The 18,976-nt window shown below is 41.4% G+C and overlaps 1 long non-coding RNA gene and 1 pseudogene across 1 annotated transcript in view; one reads left to right on the top strand and one right to left on the bottom strand.

The window, feature by feature from the left end:
• LOC123574542 (uncharacterized) overlaps window positions 1–18,976 on the bottom strand; it is a 198,096-nt gene that overhangs the window by 124,195 nt on the left and 54,925 nt on the right. The gene's annotated exons all lie outside the window — the stretch shown is intronic.
• LOC123574544 (transmembrane protein 98 pseudogene) lies at window positions 10,556–11,400 on the top strand (annotated as a pseudogene).

Raw genomic sequence — 18,976 nt, 5'->3', positions numbered from 1 at the left:
TTAAACTAATGACAGCCCATCAGTTGGCATCAAAAAGTACCAAATTATATGAAGGGCAATTTTGAGCTAGAGAGCACAAAAATAAACCCAAAGAAAATCTGCGCTTGGTGATTACATTAAGACTCACATTGACAAGCGCCACCAGGAGATCCTAGCTTAAATAAATAGATAAGAAAACAGGAATTACAGAGAATATACACAACATAAATGAGTGTAGGTATGAAATGAATGACAACAGTTTTAAAGTTTGTACATGAAGCTTAGTGGCATTCAAATCTGTCTTTAAAAAGAACATTGAAGAGTGGTAATTTGAAGTACATTGAAGAAGAGTTTTAAAAACTGCAACAATAACAAAAACCCTCTGTTCCTAAAGTCCAAAAGAACATCATTGAAAAAAAAATTGCTGTCTCTACAGAAACGTCGATTTGTAAAGAATTATCTTTTTATTTGGTATGGAAAGTATGAATATTTGTAACTTATAAATTCTTGATTAAAGGGAGTTACTCAGCTCATCTATTTTTTAAAAGTGTAAGAAAAATCAAAACTATAACCTTCAAAATTTTAAAATCCCAAGCAATAGCAAAGCAATGCCAAGCATTTATTTAAACAAGTTGTTTCAAATAAAATAACATAGCTGCTCTTTGCGAAATTATAAAAATAATCTGTGGCCAAGAGCAGTGGCTCACGCCTGTAATCCTAGCATTTTGGGAGGCCGAGGCGGTGGATCACGAGGTCAGGAGATCGAGACCATCCTGGCTAACACGGTGAAACCCTGTCTCTATTAAAAAAAAAAAATACAAAAAAATTAGCCGGGCATGGCAGCGGGCGCCTGTAGTCCCAGCTAATCTGGAGGCTGAGGCAGGAGAATGGCGTGAACTCAGGAGGCGGAGCTTGCAGTGAGCCGAGATCGCGCCACTGCACTCCAGCCTGGGCGACAGAGCGAGACTCTGTCTCAAAAAATAAATAAATAAATAATAATAATAATAACAACAATAATAATTTGTTTAGGAAATAATGCAGAATTACGTGAGGGAGGGAATTAATAAATCATCTGATACAGTATTTAATAAAATGTTATCTAAAGTAAATTTAAATTAGCTTGGGAAAAACATTGTCAAATAAATTTTTAAATAGCTAACCTATTTTTTAAACAAAGGAAATCGATAAATGGCTCAGTGTCCAATTCAGACAAGATATTTGGCAAAAGGTCTATTCTCTCTGGTCCCAATAAAAATTTTGTAAATGACTTGGAATAGAGAATGAACATTAGGTTATTGATATTAGTGGAAGTTCTGTTTTGAATAGGTAAAAATTGTGTTCAGATACACAAAGACGAAGGGATTGAATCTAATGCCAGAAAATCATAAACTAGAGTCAGCTTAGAAAAATGCAAGCTACCATAGTGCGAGAAAAATCATTTGAAAGTAATTTAACTCCATGAGAAAATAAGGCAATTGGTAATGCCAAAGAGATTCCACAAGGAATAATAGACAGAATATTAAGTAACCACTTCAAGGATGATAGGAATTAAAAGACAGCCAAAGCCTCCCCGTACCACTTCCATTTCTTCTTATGACAGTCTGCTATGAGTAGATGGAAATGATTAGATAAGGTGAGATTGACAGGCCTTACCTAACTGCATAGCCTGACCACTTCCATCAATGACAGCAGGAAGAGAAGTGGTAAAACAGCAGAACCCTGTGATAACTGAACTCTGCCTGACCAACATTTGATTTTTTTACTTTAATTGAGGTGGGTAGAAATAGAAAATAAGGCTGGGCGTGGTGGCTCATGCCTGTAATCCCAGCACTTGGAGAGGCTGAGGTGGGTGGATCACCTGAGGTCAGGAGTTTGAGACCAGCCTGACCAACAAGGTGAAACACTGTCTCTACTAAAAATACAAAAATTAGCCGGGCGTGGTGGCAGGCAACTGTAGTCCCTGCTACTTGGGAGGCTGAGACAGAAGAACTGATTGAACCGAGGAGGAAGAGGTTGCAGTGAGCTGAGATTGCACCACTATACTCCAGCTTGGGCAATGGAGCGAGACTCCATCTCAAAAAAATTAAAAAAGGAAAAGAAATAGAAAATAAGCCTATTGCAACTGATGATGATCAATTCATGAGATGAGATTAATGGAGCACCATGTGGAGAGTCAGTAAATCTGCCACCAGCCAGCCCCCATCTCTTCCTTCATACAATTTAGAGGATGAGCTATAACACCCATGATGTTCTTCCAGCTTCAGGGCTACATGGTAGCTTCTTGGATCCTTAGAAAATAAGCTGCATTTAGAACAAAGAGCTTGTGGTAAGCTCATGAAGTATACCACTCTTTGTTAGAAGAGGTTGGATATGTAAGTGGATTCAAGGAAAACGTTTTAAACTCTTTGGTTTCTTATTAATCATTAACAGGTACTGAGTATTTCCTGTTGCCAGGCCCTATGCTAAATACTTTACATGGATTATCTCATTTAAGACTTAGAAAAATTCTTTGACGTAGGTATGATTACTATCTCTCCTTTACAGCCATTCACATGGATTCTCACAGAGGCTAAAAAACTTGCCTAAGGTTGCACAACTAGTAGGTGGTACATTCCTGGACAATGTCTTCACCAGTCCTTGAAGAAAATAAGAGCAATGGCACTCAATAATATTAGTATATTGGTTGAATAAATAAAATGACAACTGGCACATCCCACTTGCCCACTGCCCTTTGGGAAACAGCGCAGTGAGGGCCACAACCTAACATCTTCTGAGCACACTGCTCAATGCCAAGCACAGTACTAGGTACCTCACAAATAGCCTATTTAATCCTCACAAGCACACTGGGAGATGAGTGGTGCTATTTTTATTTTACAGATGCCAGCCTCTTACTCCTATGCGCTCATCTAGTCAGCTGCCCCCAGCAATGTGACATTTGTAGCTGAGCCTGGAGTAGAAGAGAGAAGAAACCCCAACCAGGAAGAAACCTATAAGGACATGCTTCAGTATCCCAGTCTCTTCTGGCTAAGTCACGGAGCATGTAATGAACTTGAACCACTTTTTAGTTTGACAGTCTTCAACTTCCTACCATCTTCGCGTTCACATATCAGTCTCTCTTTATTGGAGAGCCCTCATTTTGCGTGGTCTTAGAGACAAAGGAAATCACCATCCACTACACCATGAACGCCAAAGGGGCGAGGCCTCTCCCTCTCCTACACCTGTGCAGTATTCTGGGGGAGGAAGGGCAGCCCTGAATCAGGCTCAGCCAAGGATACACCCTCCCAGAACTGTGGTCTGAGCATGCGAGGAAAGCAGGGGAGGGTTGTGGGTCACACTTCTCACAACTGTGCAGATGGAGTGTAGAGTGGCCTGTCTCTGCAGTGGGACCTGTGATGTTATGGTTCCATTGCCTGGGTTTTGAGGAGACATTGCTTCCTACTCTCCAAGCTTGTTCTTCAGCTTCCCATTGAAAATATCCTTATAACAAATTCCCTTTTTGTTTAAATTAATTAGAGCCAGTTTCTGTTGCTTGCAACCAAGAAGCCCAAATGGTACAGACTATATGAGCAGAAAAGTAAGGACAGGTATTCACATTTAAAATCCATTCTTGTTTCAGCACTCTCTCAGATAACAGCTTCTGTCCTCCAGCTTCCTGGGCACCAAAGCATCACTCCCTGATCTGTTGGTGCCAATTCACAGCCTCATTCTCAAATTCCACAAATCCCTCGCCTCAGCTCCACTGCTTTTAAAGATACAGTAAGTGTTCAAAGACATGGTATAACCATCAAGTTCTGCAGTTTGTGCTATTTAGGTCACCTTGACAATTCACCTCCCAAAATGAAACCTTTTAGTGACAAAGTAATAAATGTTTGAAGTACTAGTGTAAATACTGAATGTACTGACGCAAAAGATAATGTTATACAGTATGCTTCCTAATTGTCCTGAATGAAAAATGATTGCTCACTATTGAGTGAAGTCATTAGATTTCCCTTCCTTTTCTATTATTCTTCCCCACCCAGACACAGACACACACTCACAAGTACATTCATATACACTCTCACACACACAACTACACACCTTGCATTCTTTGTCACTCAGACCAATAGAGAAAGACAAAGCCACTTCTCTGTGCTAACAGTAAATGCCTTTCTAAACAGAATGGAAGAAAGTCCTTTCAAAGAGTTACACACTCTGGAATCCTATTACCTACATGTTGGAGGAATATAAGCCTTGCGCTGTTCTGAACTTTCTGCACATAGGCTTCTGTCTATGTGGAGAAGCTGGATAAGAAGAATGAGAAGCTCTGAAGTGAAGAGTCCATTGAGGTCCTCTAGGAGGAGGTGAAGCCCACCATGAAGGGAGCTGGGAGAGCTCTGCGGGACATCCATGCAACCACTGGAGGATAGCGTCCGGAGGAGAACCCCAAGCTGCTGCAGTAGGGCAGCCACCTACCATGGCTTTTCACAGGCAAAGTGCAGCCTACATGTATGTAACGTAGAGAAGAGCAAAGGGTGGGAGGAAGAGCCCCAGGATAAAATCCCGGAAAGAAGTAATCTGCAGAAAAGTGTTCCCTAACTGTATGAGGAATAAGAAATATAATATTTTTCTAAAAGCCTTTTTTCTAAGAATGTTGCTAGAGCATGAGTCCATGAAGAGTTTTAACTGGATTTTCTCTGACTGATTTTCCACGGATTCTAATATTTGCCAATTAAAAATGCTCCTATAAACAGAATAGAGTGGCATTTTATTCTACCATGAACCAGACTATTGGATTTTTTTTTTTTTTTTAATTCTCTTAATTACCTGTTTGCGCTAAGCACATTTCTGCCTTCTGCCTTGCACATTTTGTCTAGCTGCAAGCCAGGATCTTTGCAAACCACCTCACTAACATTCATTTTCATGTTACTTATTACAAAGTACTGTAGTATAGGCCTATTGAAAATCTATTATAAACCAAAGTTAATAGTAGGTTGTGCTGATGGTTCTGCTGATGTTTGGAGACCCAGGGAAAATTGACTTAAATCTCCAGATTTCATGGCTTAGGGCAGTCCAGATTCCAGCCTGGAGATTTCCTCAAACCCCTGAAGGGCCTAACTCTTGTGATGGTCTCCTGACCTCCTGCAGCTGTAAGGCTGACTATGGCTGTTCTATAATACATATACAGGAAACTCAGGCCCTCCTTAGGCCCACCCATCCCTTAGGCAGGAGCTCATCAGCACTCTCCTCCCTACTAAAGGATTTTAGAGGGAGTTGGAGGGGGCATTTACATCTCAAAAATGCAAATAGAAAAATAGGCATTACTACTGTTAAGTGTGCCTCAGTCCCTCCACCTCCAGGGTACCATGGGTTCTCCACTCCACAATCCCAGCCTCAGGGCCCTCTACCTCATGCTTCCCTCCCCACCCTGTCTGGAGCCCTTGCTCTCTTGGTTTTGTGCAGGGCTGCCTTGCCATCCTTAATGGGGCATTGGAACCAGCCTCCTCCATGTCCTAGTGTCTCACCTGCCTATAGCTGTCTGTATCAATGTCATGCACCTTTTCACAACAAAGTTACCTTGCAAAGAGGAGCTCTGGTGGCAGTCATTAAAAGGAAGAAGTTTTGTTTCCCTTATTAAAGGGAAGGAACGAAGATAGAAAATGGTAGAAAAGGAAAGGGAGCTGACTGAAGGGAGTTTGGGTGCTCCTGTTTGCCATCCCAGAGGCAGAGTAGCGTGTGGACTATACTCTCAAAGAGCCTGATCCACCAGGATGTGAAATAACTTTTCAGTGAGACTCAGACCCTCAAGTCTCACTCTAACTCAGGGTGGCCAACCCAAAGCCGTAACCTTGTGCTCAATGACCTGCTTTTTTTTTTTAAGTAAGAGAGGTGAGTCCTTGATTTTTTGCTCTGCCTATTTTAATCCCTGATTTCCTATGAGTGCTACACAAGCTATTTCTCTTCTAATACTGCAAACAGACCACCTTACAGTCATGCACCACACAACAACGTTTCAGTCAACAATGGACCACATAAACAACAGTGGTCCCATATGATTATAATACCATACTTTTACTGTGCTTTTTCTATGCTTAGATTTGTTTAGATACACAAATGCTTACCATTGTGTCATAATTGCCTATAGTATTCAGTACAGTAACATCCTGTACAGGTTTGTAGCCTGGGAGCAATAGGTCATGCCATATAGTCTAGGTGTGTAGGAGGCTAAACCATCTAGGTTTGTGTAAGTACGCCCTACAATCATCTCACAAGGACAAAATCACCTAATGAAGCATTTCTCAGAACACAGCCCCATCGTTAAGCAACGTATCATTCTGTTTGTCAGAATTATTTGAAGAATAATATTGAAAGTACCAGGCATTACAAAAAGGATTTATCAAGAAATGAAAAATGGTAAATATCTGTTGAAAAATGGAGAGAGAGTGCGCACAAGATGGGAATCACCTCAACAGAAGATAATGTCCTCGAAACAATAGCATCCCTGCCTCAAATAGCAAAGAATTGCTTTCTCATTTCAATTTGATGTGTGCAGAGTTCCTTCTTTTCCAATGCCAAATCCTGAATGAAACATGCAATAAAAATCACTGCCTGAAACATGGTGATAGCGTTTAATCCTCTGGCAACACATTAGAAAGGCTTTCAGCTTTAAACCAAGAACTGCCACACTGCAGCTTTGCTCATGAAATTATTTACTCGTGCCTTGGTTTATAAAGTTCTTTTTTATAAGCTTTCTACCAGCTAATAATGGGCTGGAGCACTTATGTTCTCAGCCTAACAGATCCCACGTTTATGAGCCTGGAAGTCCGATGCCTGGCACAGAGTTGCTGCCTGATGGGAGTTGTGCCGTCTGGCTGAGCAGGTTTCAGTGTCAGGAAACTTCAGGGACCACTGGTTGGGACACCACTGTGACCAGAGAGATGACACACGGGGAGACTTGGAAGGAGGAAAGTGAGATGGAGCACTCGGAGGCTTCTGGCAATTGTGGCCCAGATGTCTAGGGTGGAGAGTGCAAAAAGGAGAAGAGAACTCACAGGAGATGGGATAAATCTCTCTGCCAACAAAATACGAGTGATCATTGATTAGTGTCAACAACAGGGCTGACTCCTCTCTGTGAATATGAAAAAGGGTGGGGAAAGGATATTGGTTTGCTGTTGAAATTAAAAGTAAAAGCAGATTACAAAGAAAAAAAATATACTTAAGAGACAAAACTGACTTGAAGCACTTTACTATATATTTACATGCAATTTATCTCTAAGGAAAGGTAAAAAGCTACAGTGGGGATAAAAACTTATTATACACCATTCTAATTGTGATTAAAGTAGGACTGATAGTTCATAATCCTGACTAGGTTAACCCTGACCTTCTTACCTGGTAAATTCCTGTTGTTAAGAATTAGCATGATAGGGCTGGGCGCCATGGCTCACGCCTGCAATCCTAGCACTTTGGAAGGGCGAGGGAGGTGGATCATGAGGTCAGGAGTTTGAGACCAGCCTGGCCAAGATGGTGAAATCCCATCTCTATTAAAAATAAAAACTAAAAAAATTAGCCGGGCGTGGTGGCAGGCACCTATAATCCCAGCTACTTGGGAGGCTAAGGCAGGAGAATGGCTTGAACCCAAGAGGCTGAGGTTGCAGTGAGCCGAGATCACGCCATTGCACTCCAGCCTAGGTGACAGAGTGAGACTCTGTCTCAAAAAAAAAAAAAAAAAAAAAAAAAAGGAATTAGCGTGATAGCACATAACCTCTTTCTCAGCATTTATCACAGTTAAAAATTGTGTGTGTGTTTGTGTGTGTGTGTGTGTGTGTGTGTACTCCATGAGGACTCCATGAGGGACTAAATTTTTCCCCCTTCAGCTAGTACCTACAAAGAACCTAACACTTCCTATTAGTAAAAGATTGTGAATGCAATACAATTAAATATATTTTAAAATGTTTTAATTCAGACTTTCCACTAAATATTGGTTACAATGAATGACAGCAGAAGGTGCAACAAATCACCAAAATAATAATAGTAACAACTTATGGAAAGGAAAAAATAGTATTCTGGTAAAATATCAACCACCACGGACAATGTTAAGATCACTTTGCTTTTGTTAATATTAAAATGATTTTTTAAAATAGTAAATCTCAAAACTCCCTAACGGTATGGTTATATAAATGTAAATACCCTAACATATTATCCAATGAGCTATGTTTTCACAAGAATTAAACCAGTTTTAAACTCCTTGATCTGATTTGCCAAAGAAAATATATTGCTTTTCTCTTTCTGAATCTTTCTGTGCATATAAACCACCTTTCTATCAGCGAATGCCTCCATTCTCCTTGGGTCATTTTGCTTCAGCCCACTGGCCTTTCTGCTCTTTGATCAACCTCAGCCTGGTCCCACCTCAGAGCATTTGCACTTGCTGTCCCCACTTTGCAGAGCTTGTCCCTACTCTTCATTCTGGTCCCTCCAGAAAGGCTTTTCTTGACCACTGTAATGATGTCCATGCCTACTTACTTCCTAGCACACTACCTTGTTTTATTTGCTTTCTGGCACTTATCCTCATCTAAAATTATCTTATTTGTGGGCTCATTTGTTTGTAGACCTATTTCAGTGCTCCCTTACAAGAATGCAAGGTCCTTCAGAGAAGGGAACTACATCTGCCTTGTCATGTTCACAGCCCAAGTGCCTAGCATGGTAGCTGGTATGTAGTAGGCACTCAATAAATTTTAGTGAATGAATGGATGAACAGAAAAACAGATGAGGGAGTAAATGAATCATCTTTGCTGTGTAATATCAAAACAGCTTGATAACATATTCTTAATGGGGTGAGATAATAGTGTGTAAAGTTGGCTATTAAAAGTATCTAACGTCAACTGAGTTGTCCAGCTGTCTTGGAACTTAATACCTCAGGTTAGCATTGACAGTGTGCATGCATTTCTTTATTTGGTTCCCACAACTATCCCTTAATCACACAGGGAAAGGACGGAGGCAGGATCACTTGTGTTTTTACAGATGAAGAAACTGAGTTCAGAGAGGTTAAATTATTTTCCCAAGCCACGCATGTAACAGGCAACCAGACTAGGTCTCCAACCTAGCCTTTTATAGCTTCCCTGCCACCCCAGCCAGTGTTTGTTTTATTTCCAAACAAATCATTCATTATTTATTTATTCTTTCAATTAACCTAAATTGAGCATTTATGATTGTAAAGGACTCTCTCACGCACTATGCACACATAAAGACATGCAGACAACAATGTTTTTCTCTGGAAGAACAAAGTGCACAAATGACTCACCACCCTAAATATATTTGAGCTGAGAGTCTAATTAGCAGGCAAACCTCAATGTTACAAAGGTAGGGAACCTGTCTTGTGTAATAGTGGGATGGGCCTCCAGGAAAATGACATTGTAGCTCTCCCTGCAAAGGTGGATAGAATTTCAATAGGGGAAGAGAGGTGACTTTCTAAGAAAAGGGAATAAAATGAAACAGGAAATGACTTGTTTTCAAAATCTAGTATGGAGTTAATTCAAGGAATTGTTTGAATAGAAGGGTTACATTAGAGATAAGACTAAAACTGATGTTAAATGACTATCGCTGTTTTTTGCCTTTAACATATCAGAATGGGTTCTTTTGACCCTTGCAAAATGCTAAGGCAGTTGCCATAGAAATACAGTAGTCATATGCCATAGAGGAAGCTAGGCATCTCAGCTGGTGGCAGGGCCAAGAAAATGTATATTAATGCCTCAAGGTTCAAAATTTTCAAATTAAGAGAGGTTTATGGTCAAATTTATTAATGTTTAAAGTTTGAAATTAATGTTTACAGCTTGAAATGTTTAATATTTAAAGTTGAAATTTAATGCATTAAATGCTTGATAAGAAATATCTACTTAAGGTAGAATATACATTTGCACCCAGAGAGGGTTAATTTAACTTTCATGAAAGCAGAAAGTTAGAAAAATATTTAAATTCGCCTGAAGAAAAAGTAATAACAAGGAATATTTTTATGATTATCATTTAGTTAGTAAGACCTCATGGCTATACATCTAAATAGATCCATGGAGATATAGGGGCATTAATAAATAATGAGAGATTAATAGTAGTGATAATAATTATCTTAGAAACAACAGTGATTATTGTTCAGCTTCTTGAGCACCTAATACATGCCAGTTAACTTATACATATTATTTCTTTCTTTTTTTTTTTTTTTTGAGACGGAGTCTCGCTCTGTCGCCACAAAGACTTTATAGGCTAGATAATATTATCCCATTTCATAGGTGAAAAACTGAGGCTTATAGGGATTAAGAAATTCACCAAAATCACTCCAATGGTAAATAGAGACACTGAGCTTGGATCCATATTTAACCTACCACAATTCTTTTTTGCCTACTGTGCTGTCTCTGGAATACTGTGAAGCATCTAATGGGCCTTGGTAAGGCTTTCTTTCCTTTGTCTGCATTAATGGTTCATAAATATTATAACATACAAAAAAACCCCTCAAATAATGTACCATTTACTGGATGAAACTTAAGAGCTCTAACAAAGGAATTAAAAGAAAATAATACCGCTGACTTTGCCATCTGAGGGGCCATCTTGGGAGCGCAGCGGGATGTGCCCCGGAGCTGCCGCTTGAGGCCCTCAGGTCTCCGGAGGTGTCATGGAGGAACCTAGCTCCTGCCATCCTCTTCCCCCAATTTGCCACTTCCAGCAGCTTTAGCCCATGAGGAGGATGTGAGGGAGACTGAGTCAGGAGCTCCCCGGAAGCATGGAGACCGTGGTGATTGTTGCCATAGGTGTGCTGGCCACCATCTTTCTGGCTTCGTTTGCAGTCTTGGTGCTGGATTGCAGGCAGCGCTACTACCAGCCCCGAGACCTCTGCAGCGCTATGATTCTAAGCCCATTATGGACCTCATCAGTGCCATGGTGACGCAGTCTGAGCCCTCTGAGTTAGAACTGGATGATGTTGTTATCACCAACCCCCACACTGAGACCATTCTGGAGAACAAAGACTGGATCAAAGATGCCTCAGGTCTCATGTCCCACTGCATTGCCATCTTGAAGATTTGTCACACTCTGACAGAGGAGCTTGTTGCCATCACAATGGGTTCTGGGGCCAAGATGAAGACTTCAGCCATTGTCAGCGACATCATTGTGGCGGCCAAGTGGAACAGCCCCAGGGTGGATGATGTTGTGAAGTCGATGTACCCTCCATTGGACCCCAAGCTCCTGGATGCAGGGATGACTGCCCTGCTCCTGTCTTGTCAGTCATCTGGTGCTGGTGACAAGGAATGCCTGCCATCTGACAGGGTCCTGGACTGGATTGACCAGTCACTGTCAGCTGCTGAGGAGCATTTGAAAGTCCTTCGAGAAGCAGCCCTAGCTTTTGAGCCAGATAAAGGCCTCCCAGGCCCAGAAGGCTTCCTGCAGGAGCAGTCCGCAATTTAGCGCCTACAGGCCAGCAGCTAGCCATGAAGGCCCCTGCTGCCATCCCTGGGTGGCTCAGATTAGCCTTACACTTTTTCCTGTAGAATTAGTTGTTCTCCACAGCTCAAGAGTTCAGTTGTGTATACATAGTAAAGCAGGAGATCTCTGTCAGTTTGCGCCTCTCTTGCAATTGCAAATTGTGGCTTGTGAGTGGCAGTCTAATACTACAGTTAGGGGAGATGCCATTCACTCTGCACAGAGGAGCATTGAAAACTGGTGGACTGTCAGCTTTATTTAGCTCACCTAGTGTTTTCAAGAAAATTGAGCCACCGTCTAAGAAATCAAGAGGTTTCACATTAAAATTAGAATTTCTGGCCTCTCTTGATCAATCAGAACGTGTGGCAATTCTGATCTGCTTTTCATAAGAGGATGATCAATTGAAGCTAAATAGGGATTGCTCCTTTTGGCAAGACTTGTACTCTCTCACTTGGCCTATTTCATTTATTTGTATTATCTGCCTGGTCCCTGAGGCATTTGAGTCTGTCCTGCCCCTTACAGGTTTGGGTTTGAAGCTGAGAGCTACAAAGTTGATTATTTATCATTATGCCTGCAATTTTACCTAGCTACCACTAGGTGGATAGTAAATTTATACTTAACGTTTCCAAAGAAAGAAAGAAAAAAGAAAATAATACCATGCAATATAAAGCTTGTACAAGTAAGCAAACAAAGATATTTTAAAAATCACTCTTAGTTGATGGGCAATTTGATAGTCATTTATACCTGGCACTGGTATAAATGAGAAAATAGATGCCCAGTTGTGTTATGATTTAATTATTTTTATTCTACTATTATTACCACTATAAAAGCAACATAGTTTCAATTTGACCAAACCAAGATGAATAAATTACTCAATAGTCATCATTAGTAGAGAGAAAAGATCTTAAGTGATATAAATTATTAAATGCCAAGATAGCAAGTCTGAAAAATTTAACAAGGAGTATAACTGTTTCTTCTTGAAGATTCTTCATAATAGAGAATCAAGACTATGTAATCTTCACTTCATTGCAATTAGCTTTAGGACACCTTTAAAACCTAAAATGAATATTTTGCGGGTAGTATAATTCATTTCAATAAAGCCTCCTTCATTCACATGTTATTCGGATACCAATTGGGCAGGACCCTCCTGGGAGGCAATGCAGTCTGGTTGTTAAGAAGACAGACTTGAGTTCCCATTCGTCCCCATCAGTTACTAGCTGTCTTAGCACACAGTAGATAACTTTCTAAGCCTTAGTTTTTTCATTTATGTGAAAATGATAATAACAGAATCTACCCCAGTGGAATTGTTGTAAGGATCAGGAAAGAGAATACAAGTGAAGCTCTTATTTCAGTGCCTGGCTGGAATGAATCTTCAATAAATATTTGTGGTTGCTCTTTTCATTATGGAAAGGCAGAACGATATAGCAGAAAGCACATGAGATTTGGATTCAGACAGACCTCGGATAGGATTAACAAGGCCCTATTCAGTTACTTACTATTTATGGAACTAAGCAAATGTGGAACTGTTGTCCAGGAATGGAACCTTAGAAAGGCTGAACTCTTTCTTGGAGGGGGAGAAAAGTAAAACCAGGATGGATCTTGGGAAAGGGAAGTAGATTTTTTTTTATAGGAAAGACGTAATAATGTGCAAGTTATCATATTAAATCTTGAACCCTGACCAAAATATTCCATTTTTGAACAGAAATAAAAAGATTGTAGTGACATACAGCAGGATGCTGGCAGAAAAAAAAAAAAGAGAGAGAGAGAGAGAAAGATTTTGGACCTATACAGCTAGAATGCACCATTGAGAATTACATTCAGTTGTATGAATCACTGGTGCTATGAACGTGCTCCACAACCTCAATAAGCTTAGAAAGAATGCAGGTCAAAAATCTATGCCAGTCCTCAAGCCCCAACTCCCGATTTTGAGACCATCTGAAGAGAAAATGATAAATATCTGCACACGTGATGGGTTGCGTAACAGGAGAGGGATCCTGCGCTGAGGAAACCCACAATTTTCACAATGGATAGCATCGGCATACCTGCCTTTTTCTTCAGAGGAAGATACTGTCTTTATTAGATTAGATTAGAAGCATGTCTGCCCTTTGCTCAAGAGGGAGACAGTAACTTCAGGCTTATCTCTAAACACATATTCTTGAAAAGACAGTATCTCTGCTCTCTGTAGGCAGTGTCTTTGCTCACAAGACACGCAGAAACATGAGAGACCCATGGAAAAACGTCATCCACCAATGTAACAAGACAATGTATACAAAAGCTTCTCAAGTCATCCTTTTGGGAAAGAAAATGCCATAAAAAAACAAAAACAAAAAACTCAAGATTGTGCAACCTGTATATCAAGGCTTCATTTTCCCCACCATAACTTCCCCACTGCCTGAAGCTACACTGGTCACTGTGGGAGTCAGCACTAACAATTTACTGAATGTCAGCTTCCCCCAGCCAGAAAATGCCCCTTCTGATCTGCCAGATGGTTTGGGGCCTGATGCTCGGCATCCTCACAGCTGCCGCAGTCGTGTTCCTTGGAGTGGGTGAGTGATACCTTGGATAATGAAAAATGATTGGTAATTTCTTTCACCTGAACCCTATTCTCTATCAACATGCTGTGAAGAATCAGAAGTCTGCCTATTCCCAACCCACTCTACAATTGAGCCATTGTAGTGGAAAAAACATCACAGTTCTGACTGGAAGTTTCCCTGGGAAACCCTGGCGTGTAGGATTCCAGAGAGATGACAGCAGGAACTATGAAGAAGAGGCAGATCTTGCAACCGGCCCTGCTGCTCCTTGCTTGGAAGTAGAAGGTTGCCAGACAAGGATGGTCTGTGGCTAAACTGTCCTATAGGACTCCTGTTTCAAAGCCCTGCCCTTTTTCAAGGGGCCTCCTTCCCTTATTACATTCTGCAATCCATCTCTTCAGGATCCATTTTTTTTTTTTAGACGGAGTCTCGCTCTGTTGCCCAGGAAGAAGTGCAATGGCACGATCTCAGCTCACTGCAACCTTTGCCTCCGAGGTTCAAGTGATTCTCTTGCCTCAGCCTCCTGAGTAGCTGGGATTACAGGTGCACACCATCATGCCCAGCTAATTTTTGTATTTTTAGTAGAGACGGGGTTTTACCATGTTGGTCAGGCTGGTCTCGAACTCCTGACCTTATGATCCACCCACCTCAGTCTCTCAAAGTGCTGGGATTACAAGTGTGAGCCACCGTGCCCAGCCAGGATCCATTCTTACAGCAGCATCAGATACCAAACAAATTTTATCTTTGTGTGGTTTTAGGCAATCCGTGGTTGGAGGAAGAAGACTTGATGTTTAAGTTTATTCTAATGGAGAAATAAGTCACTTACCAAACATTTGCATAGCATTTGCCATGTGCCAGGCACTGGTGGAAGTGCTTGACATATATTTACCCATTCAGTCGAGGTCATTGTCCTCACATTATAAATTAGGAACTACAGATATATTAAGTAACTTGTCTAAGGTCACACAAATAAGTGGCAGAGCTAGGATTTAAACCCAGGCAGTCCCGTGACAGAGTCTGGGCTCTTAGCCACTACCCAAGAAGGCTTGTGGGAGAAGAGAGTGTTACCCCCATAGACAGCTGGCTTCACCCTATCAGCTGAACATAACAGTACTTATTGATACATTAGTGGCTTTTTTATGTGTAGTAGGGAGCAAAACTGAGTTAATTTAGACTAGATGAAAGCTAACCCCAGCTAAAAGGCAGATAGTCAACTACTCTTTCAGAGCATAGATAAGGCAACAAAAGTCACCCATCTGAAGTGATTAGCACAAAGATCCCTTAAAAATAAACAATTAATAAGATAAGGCTGAGTTTTATTTTTTCAGATATTTCAAACCACATCCCCTGAAACAATGACAAATGACATCTCCATCAAGCTCATGGTAATTGAAGCTCAGAGCTCATAAGTCATTGTCAAGAGGCCAATATGGCATCTCGCACCTGGCACATTTCCTTCTGAAGGGACAGCTGCAGGGCATCTGTCCTTCCCGTTTCAAAGGCAGGACACCCCTCATCTCTCAGAAATTATTTGAAAAGAGCTGTCCTAAATTCAGGGTTCAGGGACAATCATATGGCACTAACATCATCTCACTCTGGAGAATCAGACTTACGAATTCCCAATTGTATTTCCTTGTTTTCCTAAAATGATTATTTGAAACCTTTCTTTGCCACCTTTACACTGTGCTCCTCAACATCTAGAGCTAAAAAGTAACTTGAGGAAAGTAATCAAAAGCTGTGTTGCTAATACTTATGTAATCACAGCATATATGCAGCTTGCAACCCCCTCAAACTGTTTACTGTCCATAAAATTACATTTTTTAGTTTCATTTATCATTTGTGATCTATTCTGCATTTATCTGGCAACAGATGAGGAACCTTGTGATTGCCCAGACCCTACCATCACTTTCTTCAACACACACACACACACACACACACACACACACACACACACACACATTTAAAATCACAGAAATCAGGCCAGGTATGGTGGCTTACACCTGTAATCCCATCACTTTGGGAGGCTGAGGCCGGTGAATCACTTACGGTTAAGAGTTTGAGACCAGCCTGGTCAACATGGTGAAACCCTGTTTCTACTAAAAATACAAAAATTAACCAGGCATGTAATCCCAGCTACTTGGGAGGCTGAAGCAGGAGAATTACTTGAACCCGGGAGGCAGAGGTTGGAGTGAGCCAAGATGGCACCACTGCACTTCAATAGGTGACATAGCAAGACTCTGTCTCAAAAATGTAAAAATTAAAATTAAAATAAGACTGGGTGCAGTGGCTCACACCTGTAATCCCAGCACTTTGTGTGGCCGAGGCAGGCGGATCACCTGAGGTCAGGAGTTCAAGACCAGCCTGGCCAACATGGCAAAACCTCAACTCTACAAAAATACACAAATTAGCCAGGCATGACGGTGGGTGCCTGGGTGTCTGTAATCCCAGCTACTCAGGAGGCTGAGGCAGGAGAATCAATTGAACCTGGTAGGCAGAGGTTGCAGTGAGCTGAGATCACGCCATTGCATTCCAGCCTGGGTGACAGAGTGAGACTCTATCTCAAAAATAAATAAATAAATAAAATTAAATAAAATCACAGAAATCAAAGATGCCTTATAGATAATTCAGTTTACACTGCTCACAAGGTCCTGGGAAATGTTTATATCTAGTTGATCATTATATTAGTTAGGGCCCTTAGTTGCAAGCAACAGAACTTCACCTCAAACTAGTATAAGCAAAAGGGAGAATAATCACTACAGAGATACAGGGTTAACTCAAGGAACCCAGGGACAGAAATATAGCCAGGCACCAGAACCAGATGGAACCAGGGTTCAAGCCCTGTCCGGAGCCTTGCTGCCTCTCTCCTCTACTCTAGCTGCTCAACTACACTTGGCTCTCTTTCCTTCTCAACCCACTTCCTTAACTTCCTCAGATGAATTCCAAACATTCCAAGGAATAGACTCACTGACCTAGTCTAGTTCAGATGCCCATCCTTGACAAAATTACCTACAGACCAGGAACCGGCCACACAGTGACTGCTTCTATGGCAACAATATAGTTAAGAGGAAAATTCCCAGAAAATGAATTTGGGACAAGATATTCCATATGAATACATACACATCCTCAATCTTAGTTGAGTTGTCTTTTCTGCTTCATCTCTCATCCCATTGTTTGCCAATTAATAATATAAATATATTTAGAATCTCATTCTGTAATGTATTTGTTCATGATTATTATTTGTTGAGAGGTCTTTTATGTAGCTTAACAACTACATAATTTCATTTAATCTTCAAGATAGCTTGGGGGGAAAAAAGGTAATATTAGCTCCATTTTACAGATCCAAAAACCAAGTCTCAGACAAGCAGAGTGGATGAGAGCCCAAATCTAGTAACTAAGAATTGAAAAGGTGGAAGATGAGCATGAGCATGTGAACGAGGAGTGTAGTGGTAGAGGGAAATGAATGAAGTCTCAACCCTAAGCTTGAAAAGAAGAAAAGTGCACGTGCAGATGAAACAGATGTTCAAGACACCAAAACCCATTTACTCATATGAAAGAGAAACAGAGAACTGGGCTGATTTTAAGAACCTGAAGGCAAGGCCAGCTTATAGAATTTAAGAGTACTAGTCAAAGTTTCCAGGCCCCCCAATATCAAAGCAATTTTCAGTTATTCCACTGTTATTTATAATTGACTCCATGGCATGGAGGTCTACAGGTATATTTTAGAGAAAGTATATAATTATTACAGTCAAAATTAAAAGTTGAAAGTCAATTGGCTATGTTTAACTTTGTATACATTTGGATCATAGAAGAATTAAGCAGGTTAACCCAAAAAGATGCATAAGCCATACACTGCTCACTTTTATGCCATCCTGGGGCACCTTGCCACTGCAGGCCACTTGTCTTGGAGATACCTCTGCCTCCCCAACAGCAAAAGTTCTGTCACCACTAGAGGAGGTGAAACTGGGACCAGGCCCATGATGGACCAAAGGCCACTCCAGTCCCCGGATAACTATGTGCTTCTTGGTGGCTGTCCCTGGGCATTCCAACAGAGCAAGAATTCCCAGCATCCATTAGGCAATTTACCAAAAGGGGCAGAGGGGAGATTAAGAATCCAGTTTAACCATGTTGCCCAATATCTCACTTAGAGCAGCAACCTTGGAAGGTCGATATTTTCATTTTCATTTTCATTTTATAGATTAAAAAGTCTGAAGCTTAGAACAGTTAAATTACTTGGGCAAAGTCACCAAGGAAGCACACAGAGGCAGATCTGTCCAACTCCACGGCCATGGTCTGTCCACACTGCAGGCTCTCTCTGGGGTACTGTGTCTCCACCAGCAGGACAGCCCTGCCTCAGCCTCACCTGTTCCCACCCAGCCCGTCCTCAGCTGGGGGAGTGAAGGAGGGTCTTCTCAGGCCTCTTCCTTCCTGTTCTCAGTGGCAGAGAGCAAAATAGGAAGCAGAAGCAGAACACTCTAGAAAACTACTTTTTCTGAGGCCAACCCTCCACTCTCAGTCTTACATGAATCCTTCCTATTCCTAATGCTGCAAACAGAGGCCAGCCCCTCCCTTCGGACCCTACCTTTTGCCCTCATTTACAGTACTTTCTACTCCCCTCACTTCCTCTCTTCCCCCGTATCGCTCTCATCCCTTTTTCAGCCTGAGCCTGTTTCTCTGCCCCACCACACCTTACCCCAGCCTCCTCTGATGATGAAATGGAAGCGACCACAGATGAGGGGTACCAACTATAGTATTTCTGACTTACCATCTCACTCCCTCCACTTTAGTGCCTATGCCTTCCTCCCCTTTATACTTTGTGATTGTCTCTCACATATTTTGTCCTTTATTTTCTTTAATTTAGCTCTTTCCATCCTTTCCCCATTTTATTGCTCCGGTGACATGCTGTGATGATTCTGGGGTTTGCTCTCACCCTCCACTCCCCTATCCCTGTGTCCAAGGCAAACCCACCCAAACCCACACAGCCAACAGCACCGGATGGACTGTGCACACTTGGGCTGTCATTTACACTCTTT

The sequence above is a fragment of the Macaca fascicularis genome, chromosome 7 (assembly GCF_037993035.2).
Source record: "Macaca fascicularis isolate 582-1 chromosome 7, T2T-MFA8v1.1".
In the NCBI taxonomy this organism is placed as follows: Eukaryota; Metazoa; Chordata; class Mammalia; order Primates; family Cercopithecidae; genus Macaca; species Macaca fascicularis.
The sequence above is the reverse complement of the archived record's forward strand: the minus strand, read 5'-3'. Positions and strand labels throughout refer to the sequence as shown.